Source organism: Uranotaenia lowii, chromosome 2 (genome assembly GCF_029784155.1).
Source record: "Uranotaenia lowii strain MFRU-FL chromosome 2, ASM2978415v1, whole genome shotgun sequence".
NCBI lineage: Eukaryota > Metazoa > Arthropoda > Insecta > Diptera > Culicidae > Uranotaenia > Uranotaenia lowii.
In genome coordinates this window covers 45643437-45654854 of record NC_073692.1, presented here as the reverse complement: position 1 = coordinate 45654854, position 11418 = coordinate 45643437, and positions in this window count along the sequence as shown.

Genomic DNA, 11418 nt, shown 5'->3' with positions numbered 1-11418 from the left:
ACAGAGGATCCACATTTTTGGCCACATCGAAATTTCCAGTCCAAAGTTTTGTCCACCGGACAAGGTTTCAGCCCAGATTTTTTTTTACCACGAAGCTGTTTCCTCTCCATATTTCCGATCAAAATTACTTACTTTTTCCTTTTTCGCCAACTGACTCAGCGAAATGTTGAGGATAGACATAGTACACCATTTGTACATAATAGTTTTTGCGCTTTACCGGGGTAATGTTTCTCATTTCACAAAAATTATGAAAAGTGGAGTTTACGATACACAGAATTTCAAGTTAAACTGTTTAAACGTCATCCAGTTGTAACAAAATCGTGTTTAGACATAATAGGACACTCTATATCATGTAAATAAGCGATTTATTCAATCCTCTCCTTATGCATATATAAATATCATGTTAATTTACACGTGCTTGTATCTCTAACTACTGACCATTGACATTCAAACTTTTTGACAATCGAAAGACATCAGTGGAAGAAAAAAACCAAGTATTTCTGAGCGCAAATCCGCCTCGCGGCAATCTTCCGTCAATATTGTGTATAAAACTTTACTGGGTATTTGCTATTGTCAAACGGCGAAATCCAGTCTAGTTTAAATATTTAAGTTTCGTAAATTCATCTATCATGTTTCGGATTGTTCGGGAGTGTGGATGATGAGGGAAACGACGATGACAAACTGTTTGCTTGTTATGATATTTATACACGGTAGTAATACTCCCATAAGGTCCTCACAGCTGAATGGTTCCCACAATCACACGGATAGGGTTGCCGGAAGACCTTTAACGCAATTTTCCTCTGCAAATGTATCCATTAACTTTCCTTCGAAACCCTTGTGTTGAATAGATTGTTGAAATCTCCGCAAGCGACAGACGGGAAATCCTTTCGGATGACAACCTTTTCGCCGTGATCCGACTGACAGAAGCTGCCCGAAGGGTGTGTTGTTGATATTTATTTATCTTTCCAAGAAGATTGCTCATGTTTGGTTTACTTTTCGCGCAATCTACCCATTCAGCTGGAAAACCCTCATTATTTTATTTGTAACATCTTTTCGTCAACTGGGATTTGTGAATGTGCAACTTTTTTGTTTTCAGGGGTTGCTCAACATCCCGCTCAGCCCAACCACCCGCTCTCGACGACAACGCGGGGTTGATGAGGGGTCGAATTATGGAATTGTCTTGTCGCATTCAGATTTTATTGTTCAGCTCATTCATTGTTTGCTTTCCATTGCTCGCTCAACATTACACATTGCGTTCGAGCGAGAAGTATTTACCTTTAGTTCTTGTACATATAAATTTATACGCGTATGTATGTCGAACGGTTTATCCGGTTTTCCCCTGTCGCCTCCGGGAGGTAAGAAAAAGAATAATTACAATAGAATATTACAATTATAATTTTTTACCTCTACATCTAGCCTTTTTGTTCTTGAAAAGTTTTGTTATTATTTAAAAGATAATTTTCCGATTTTTCAAAACAAATTGAATTAAATTATCAAAGATAAAACCAGCTACACTTGCACTTCTTTTTGATTGGCGACCGTTACAAAACGTCATTGATAACTGAATTGTATTGAAATAGATAACGATAAGAATCTCAATGGAAAAGGATTTCCTTTGAAGAGATTCGATACTTATTATTTAGGAGGTACACTTAATTTATATTTTTCTAGATCAACGAAATTACGAAAAAAAAATTAAAGAAACTACTAGACTACAAAATTCACTAAATAAAAATAAAAAAAACTGGCAATTGATCGACTTTTAAACGGTTCAATTTTTCTTAAAATAGTTGTACTACTTGACTTTGAACATGGATTGGTTGTTGATAATCTTTATTTCAATAGATAGAGTGTTATATTTGGTTGATCCAATAAATGAAATTTTTTATTGTCCTAATGACGTTCATGGATCGGCTTCGTTGCAGATAATCAGACTGACGAGTATTATGAGTTCGCATACCCATGGTAGAATGAAGGTTTTGGTTATTGGTAGTTGAGTGTATATTATCGTGAACACATATAATAGTTTGCAAATCACAAAGTCCGTTTATTGGGAAAATATTATGCGTTCTCATTGAGTACAGCTGTTGAGTGGGAAAAAGCGAGGGTAGTCTGAAGATATTTTTCAAACATCCATTTTGCAGGGTCTGGAGTTTCTGTAAATGTGACAAATTAACCGACCGTTTTAAAAACGTTTGGTAGTAAGTAGGATATGCTTAAGGTTAAAGATCACAGTTCTTGTTAACAACTATTTGTTACCGTTCGTATTTGTGGAGTCCAGAGATTGTGCATGTTTCCTCTTATATTTAGGTCGATCAAATTTTCGATATATTTTGAAATACACTTAGTACACTAAAACCCCTCACAACAGACACTTAAACGCAAAGTTTCAACCACTCGAGGATCTGGTATAAACATCTCATAAAAATAAAATGAGAGCGAGAGGAAAATGAGAGCTGGGTGGTTGGCGGGAAAATTGGGGGATCAGAGAGATATCGTTTCCGCCGAATCGGTCTATTGCATTCGAACCGTGGATAAGTCGAGTTTAAGGCGTTTAGCGAGAGCGAAATTTCTGGGACGGCGGATATATATATATATATATATATATATATATATATATATATATATATATATATATATATATATATATATATATATATATATATATATATATATATATATATATATATATATATATATATATATATGTATATATATATATATATATATATATATATATATATATATATATATATATATATATATATATATATATATATATATATATATATATATATATATATATATATATATATATATATATATATATATATATATATATATATATATATATATATATATATATATCATTAATGTTTATCTAATGATATAGGATCAGGTGAGAAATAGAAAGTTGCGGCATTAAAACAATCCGGGCTTAACTATTGCAATCCCTCAGGACCCGAAACTGTTAGCTTAGCTGAACCGGAAGCTAATTCGGTATTAACGTCCGTCATAAGCCAAAAGGTGAGCCATTGGCCCGCCAATTCCACGAGCGTTCGGGTTACCAAGGAATCACGAACGAAATATCAGCCAAGATCGCCACACCGCCTAAATTATCCCACCATTGTGATAGTTTCCGATTTCCACGTGTCGTCAAGAGTGGTACGGCCTGTCTTTAGCCGCCCGAATTATACTCCAGCATCCATCCTCGAATCAACCACGTGACGAGTCGCAATCGTCACGATCCGACGCGATCCGTGACCAAGTTGAGCCGAGGGCCCTCAAAACCTAGTGGGAACCCCCCTACTCCCCCTTTCTCTCATCCCATCTGATTGTGAACCTGCCGCATGTTCCAATCGAAGGAAGTTCAGGAACGTCCCGAAGGTTAGGAGTACCTTCCCGATCGGAATACTCGAGTCGCTGTCTACAGATCCAGAAAACGAAACAGGTACCTGTAATTCGAATTACACAAGAAACACTGACACACATACACGAAATTATAAGGTTAGGTAATAAAATTCATAAAAATGTAATTTAGCTTTGCCCGCTCATTTTGAAAGGAACTCCGATTCGCTTACTAGATCCAGGAGCCGACCTTGAGATCTCCGTTATCGCACGCTCGAGCTCAGCCAACAAAAGAAGGCCTTGTGTGCCCACCCTCCACTGAGTCTCCAGAGGAACGACCAGGGACTCGAGGGCTTAGGCTGGATCCCTTCTGGATCTGGCAGTAACATATTTTGAAAATATCTCGCTCATACTCGACCTTCATCTAATTTGATATCAAATTAGCAATTCCAACTGAACCGTAAAATTAGATAAAGCACATCTAGGTAAATGCCGTTCTACTTTTGGTTGCCTAACTTTAGATTCAACTTTTTGAATCTGTTGCGTAAAAATCATTGCAGTCCATTTTGGACCGTAAAACGTCCTGGTTAAACGGACTTAAAAGATTGTTTTTTTTTTTCTATAAATAGATATTTACGCCTTTAAGTATGACTGTTAGGTTGTAGACAAACTCTAAGAACTTCCCTTTTTTAAGACTGTGAAACAAACAATAATATGGCCAAAAATAGTCAATAGACCTGTTATCTATGAATTTTGTTTGATTTTTGACAAAGATTAGGGTCCGCTGACTAAAGGATCAAGTCCTCATTTATTAAGGATCAAGGCTAGGTTAAAGTAACGGAAATTTCGCTCATAGTGATCAAGGAATATTTAAAGAAGGTAGTGTCAAGGCAGCCCTGCTCTAGTAATAGTACATACTGCGACGTCACAATCACGAAAAATCTGTAAATATACTGGGAAATTTGCCTTTTTTGAAAAGACATATACCGTCTTAGCCGATTTAGGCTTTACAAACTGAATACATGACGTGGACAACTTAAGATTAACACATTTAACACCCAGTACCGAGATGGGAATCGAACCCATGCCATCAATAGAACAGCGATTACCGTCTTACCACGCTAACCACTCGACCACCGAGACGTACCAACCTTTTTTGTTAATAACTTGGAGAATTTGCTGGAAATTTTCCACTTTTAAAACATATTATTCTAGAGGGATTCTTCAAGATCGGTACGAAAAAAATAAAAAAATATATATAAAATTCTCTTGTAACGGTGTTTGTAGTACTACTCCTCCGAAATTACCCGAACGGTTCGAATAAAATTATTTTTAGAATATTCTGTAGCCATGCGAATCGGTTTATATCGAATAAAAATAACTCAAAGTCGCATCAATTGTCCGTAATAATTAAATTTGTAGTTTTTTGAATCAAATAAAAGTCATGGCTTCCATTTTTTCGAGATTTTCTTTCCTTTGGGCGGTTTGTTTTTCGTCTCCAAGGTCGAGGCGTCGCGAGCAGACGTCGTTAGAAGATAGTAACCATGGCATAGCATACTGATTAGTGGGAACATTTGGGCGCGTATTTCTCAACCAGGCATACTGTTAATGCACGTGGTGGCGCTATGAAGTCCAGATGTCATTTTTTTCTTCTTGATTCGTATCTCATTTGTACACCGCATATTAATGAATGACGCCTAGATGTGACTTAGATTGATAAATATTTTGCCGATCAAATCAAAACCATTTAAACGATTTAAAAAAATAAAACTATTTTTATTGCGTGTTTATTAAAACAGCAATTGTTGTCTAAAAAATATGAATTTAGTACTGATGCATAAGAAAGAGTGGTATGAATCTTTGCGGACGTTTGAAAAAAAAAAGAAAGTTGGAAGATTAATATACAATTTTTAATCCAATTCGCCTAGAAACCACTTTTTCATAACAAAAAGTGAGGATATACATTTTTCGGAAGAATTTTCAGTTAAGGAGGTACACCAGAGCAAGTGCAAAGTTCAACATTTACAAAAAATGTATGAATTATTTCTTCATTTATAAATGGTTGGGCCCAACTCAACTTTTTTTTTAATCATTCGCTGAAAAACTGTTAACAGGTTCACTGTTTATTAACACACAACTCAAGTCCAAACTTAACATGAAAATGTGTTTTTGTTTTATATATTTAGGCTACATAGAAGAGACTTTAGATCCACTTTTTTGTTGAAAAGTTTTTTTCGTGATTGATATTTCAGGAGCATATTTTTTTTTAGAAAGCAGAAGCAGATTTTTTTGATAAGATTTTATTATGACCTGAAAGTGTTGAAAATATATTATATAATAAATATATTAAATTCTGTCATTTCACACGGTGGAACAAGTGCCAACGCGCCTTTAAGCCATGGAACATCTACTTTGTAAGAATTTTATCTCCGAAATGGCCGAAAAGGGTATCCCGCGTGTTGAATCTGAAGCAGATATTTGAAATTATATCAAATGTCTGTGTTAATGATGGCCTTTTGGTTAAACAGTGTTCAGTAAAATTGAAGTACCAAGTATTATTTTATTATGAAGAAAAACTGCAGATATGTAAATGAAATTTGATAAAAAAAAAGACAAATAAAAACAAGTATTAAATTCATTTTAAATTCTTTATACTGACGCCTCTGAAAAAGAGCTATGTGTTTCAATTGCACCAATAAATGGGACAAATTCATTTACTAAGATATTTCTTTTTGAAAGAATACGAAAGTTGAACTGTGATGATATCCTTTTGAACCTACACCGGTGTTTTTTTTAAATTCCAATTTACAATAAAAAAAAGACACTTAAATTTTTTTTGAGTGAACTCATGATATCGTTGTAGCCTTAATAGCTTAATTCTTTTTGATCTATTTAATTTATTGAAATCTGCTTTTCAATTGAATGTAATTGAATCTTGAAAATATCACATAATCTTAAATGAAATCGCAGATCGCCTCCAACACTGTTCAGGAAATTTTGAAATAAAAACACCCCAATGCTTCAGTTAGAATTTTCAAACACAATGGATTAAATTGGGCACATATGTCCTTTAGGACAAAAAAGAAAAAAAATCTGTGATCCGATTGAATAACAAAAAATCTAAACATATACTTTTTCGCCTTTCAAAACCAATCGTTTCCTTGATTAATTGGGTTAAAGTTCAAAGAAAATTAATTTGCATTTTTAGCTTGAATAAATAAAAAAAACGGCGAACCTTTATTTTTTTGGACATGATTTTGCTGAAAATATGGATATTAACTCAAACTACTTCGAATGGTGAAGATGGTGAACAAAAAGCTACTTTAAAATGATCAGTAAAAAATCTTCTTTAATGTTCTAATTTCTTTAGTTCTTAAAAATATTCCATCCAAAGCCAATCGGGAGCTAAAAGGCCTTAGGCAGAATATTGTGCAAATACTTCAAAAAATTGTCCCGATATCCAAAATTCTAATTCCATAAAGTTTCATATGCAATAAATTACAATGAGAAACTTTTGAATTCGATTTAAACCTCCAAGTGAACTCGAGAAAAGGGGAGTAAATCGTCTAAATGTTATTCAATAAATGAAACATAGATATTATCAACATAAAGTTATAAATGGAACAAGTTACAAAAAGTGGATTTTTTAGCAAGAGGCTTGCCAAGTTTGATGGTAACGTTGAGTGCTGAAAAAAGCAAATTTGCAACGGGAAGCTGATAGCTGATACCATTCGGCAATATTTAAAACATCCGAGTTAAAGAAAAGTAAATAAAAAAGTATTCATGTAAGATGCATGTAAGATTTATTGAAGGTAGTTTTTTGATAATTTAAGTTGAATTGAGTTGAAACTCTTAGGTTTGATTCCGATAGAATTAAGTGGGACAATTCGAGAAAACGGAAACGAGGGAAATATAAAAAAAAATCTAGGACATGTTCACGAAAACGAGACGATGAACAACTCAACATTTTATGCTTTTTTAAAATTAAACAGCGAAGAAAAAATTAAAAATGAACGCCAAGTTTAAAATGCTAGGACGAAGTTTACCGGGTCTGCTAGTTTTTATATAAAATAGACCATCTAAATTCGAAAAAAATGGTGGATTTTCCCTACTCAAATTTGCAAAACTTTAAAATTGGTTCAAAGTCTTCCATGAAAATGGTCGAGTCAGTGCAGTTTAAGATCCTTATTACAATAAAGTTATCAAAAAGATTTTTTTTTTACAAAACCACCATTATTTATTGGCATTTTAGTAAATCGAGTTAACAATCATTAATTGATGTTAATCGTTCTACATGAGAATTGAATATAGAAAACCGGTTGGATGAAAATCATGACAATCAGTTGAACACTCATAAACCACCAGATAGATCTTTTTAAAGCTGATTTTTTCTTCGTTTTTGCACGTTCTAGTTTCAAGATGACATTGCATCGCATTCATTATTAAAGTGGAAAAACATAATGCAATCTTCAAAGGACCAAAAAATATCACAACATAGTGAAAAAGAGGTCTTACAACACAATCAAAATGAAATTTAATTTCATTTTCGTTCTTAAACGTGTATTTCTTTGAAATTTCTGCCATTCGCATATTAATTTGCGAAACAATCGTTTTTTTGACGTCACAAAAAAAATCCGATATGGCTCTCGACACTACCTTATTTAAATATTCCTTGCATAGTAATGACCTTTTTTTTTTGGTCATCGCGTCACATTTTCACTCTCACCAAGTATTGTGAGCCTACTTGGTGGAATAATTGTACTGAATCAAAGCAATCGAAAGATTCCCTTTAATTCCCTTTTTTAAATAAGAATAAAACGGAATCTTTCGATTGCTTTGATTCAGCCACATTTTCACTTTTTAACTTCAGCAATGGTACCTAACCCAGTTCCTTACTACTCATTTTGCATCACATTCGCAAAAAATCAGGCAAAATCAGGCATATTGTCAAAAATCAGAGAAATTCAATGGCTTATCAGGTTGTCAGGCTGAGCCTCGAAAAATCAGGCAAATACTGAAAAATCAGGCACATTGGCATCTACTGTGAGTGGAATCTCATTGAGAAAATTGACCAAAGAAGAGGATGTGATCGTCGGAGCGGTACGGACAGCTATCAAAAAAACATGATGAACATTGAACTTTTGAAGATGAACCGAGGAGTGATCGAAAATCTCGTCCTGTAAGTCCTGCTATCGACAAAAAGGTCATGGATGCCTACAAACAGAAACCATCGGCTTTCGTTCGGGATGTGGCGAGAAAAGTCGGGACTTCAACGTCTAACGTGATGCGTGCTTAAGAGCGACTTGGACTCAAGATGTACGGGAAGCACAAAAAACCTAAACGGAATTCAAATCGAGCCGCTTCTGTTAAACCAAGAGCCCGAAAACTGTATGATTCGATATTTTGGGAAAAAAAATAATAGGTACATTATCATGGACGATGAAACGTATGTGGAATGGGACTATAAAACCCTTCCTGGGCCACAATACTTCACTGTAAGCAAGGACAAGGATATCCACGAAACGGAGAAGACCATTTTCACCGAAAAATTTGGCCAGAGGGTGATGGTGTGGCAGGCAATTTGCGAGTGCGGCAAAATATCTAGCCCGTACGTCACATCGGAAACAATGAACACCCAGAACTATATCAAGGAATGCCTGCAGAAGCGTTTATTGTCGATGATCAAGCAGCATGAAGGACCCGTCATATTTTGGCCCGATTTGGCATCATGTCATTACGCCAAAGACACACTAGGGTGGTACAAAAGCCAAAACGTAAACAGGCACAAAACAGTGTGCCAGAAAACATGAATCCGCCAAATTGCCTCGAGGCACGGCCAATCCGGACTTTTTGATCAAACCAAAGCTACGAAAATACATAAAACCAGCTGATAATATCAGAAATTTTAAAAGAATTGGCCAAAAGTAGTGAAAATAGTGGGTAGCTTAAGAGCCATGTTCGAGGAAAAGTGCGAAGTCTGGCTTATGATTAAAGATTTTCATTAAATAAGAGTACAGTGTTGGGTAGGACACAAATAATGATACAGTGTGCAAAATAAAATAAATAAAATTTAATAAAACAACATTTTTTTAATATTTTGAAAGTGTGCTTATAATTTCTGGGGTTAATGCAGCATTTCAGCAGATAAGCATTTCTAAAACCGACCACGGACAGAATGTTAATTGGTCCAAGTGTGTCTTTGTTCGTATTTTTGTCTTCTTATAATTTTTGTTGTTTTTGTCATTTTTATCGTTTTTGATTTTTCAGTCATTTTTGTCTTTTTCATTTTTCTTGTCATTTTTATTATTCTTATGATTTTCTTCGTCATTTATATCATTTTTGTCAGTTTTCAGATTTTTATTATTTTGTCAGTTTTTTATTTGATTGTATTTTTTATGTTTTTGATATTTTTTGTAATTTATCCTCAAAATATTTATGTTCTTCATATATATTTATATGTTTTTGTGAATTTACAGACCCCGTTCGTTTTTGGCAACACGCCCGTAAATTTTATGTTGCCAAAATCGAATGTTGCCAAAACCGAACGGTTTTTTTTGTCACTTTTTTATTTAAAATTTTTATTTCAAATTATTCAAAATTGGTGTAAAACCTTATATAAGTATAAAATTTTTCAATTTGGCTCAATTATATTAGTTTTAAGCAGTAAAACATTAATTTGAAATGAAAATAAAAAATAAAAAAATTACAAAAAAAAATCTTCTTTTTTGGATGTTGCCAAAATCGAGCGGTTTTTGCTCGGATGCTGCCAAAATCGAATGTTGCCAAAATCGAACGGGGTCTGTATTCTTTTCGAAAAAAAATCTGACAACCCTTTCGGATACTCAAGTTTAGAAAACCTGATTAAATTCAAATGGATATTAAACGTTGTGAATCATTTTAGAAGCACCCTTCGATTTTGAAAAAAAAAATGGCCCATTTTTCGTGAAAACAGTAATTGGCCTGAAATTTTTCATTAGTATTTGGTTGTAACAAATTTTGAGTTTACTATGTACTTTGTTATATCAAATGCTTAGTTGATCTTAAAAAAGTTGAAGCAAAAGTTTGTCAAACATGCAAATAAAATTATTCAAATTCGTTTTAACGGCTCTTAAAATGAAGTTAGTTTAAATTGACGAATAAAACTTGCTATCACATTTGAAACACATTATTACTATCGAAATATGCGACTCTATTTCGTATTTTACTTTAACTTCCCATCCTCTATTAGGGATATCTGTGTTTTTTCTTCCACTTTCAAACTTGACATTACACCTTGAACAAACAAAATCCATCGGCTGCTAAGGCTAATGCTAATAGTACTCTCCTACTAACGGTCCTAACCAGCGATTGCTCCTGATCCCGAAACACCGGATGTAACCATTCTCAACTAAAGGAAGACATAGAACGTTAAACGAGCCACTATCGATGTGTCGCGGAGAACAAAAACGAACATAATTTTCCTTTCATTCCGCTCAAGGGATGACTGGCTGGTAGAATTTCCGCCCAACATGGCGGAAATTGTAAAGGTGTACGACCGTATCCTGAACACCACAGAGAGAAAAGTGCCTAGTTAGGTGTTGGTATTGGTGTGGTAGCGTTATTTACTCGCAACGGTAGGAAAAGTAGCGAGAGCCTTTCAGTTGCTGCCTGGCGGGCATAGAGTGCTCTCATTCACACTCGAAAGTTGAACCGATTCCAAAGGACACACCCAATTATGCTATCCGTGTCGCTTTGGCTTGTTAAGACCAGGGTTGAGGGTGTCCTTTTCTGGCGTACGATGAGCAGATCGTTGGAAGATTGGTGGTGTGTGGTATGTATAGAAATGAAAGGACGTCGCGTCGCGACGCCTCACACCACCCTACGAACTAATATCCCATTCGGCGGCATTTGGCGCTGGCGTGGTTTTGCCTAAAATAAATGTTTTACTTAGCAAGGATCACAGTTTTCACAAGTTTTTCCAGAAGCCAGACTCGTCGGATCTCGACGAGCATGGAAATGCCTGTGTGTCTGTAGATAGCTCTAGCTCTAGATGTTTGTTGTACGGAGATTACTGTACACATTGCCCTACTA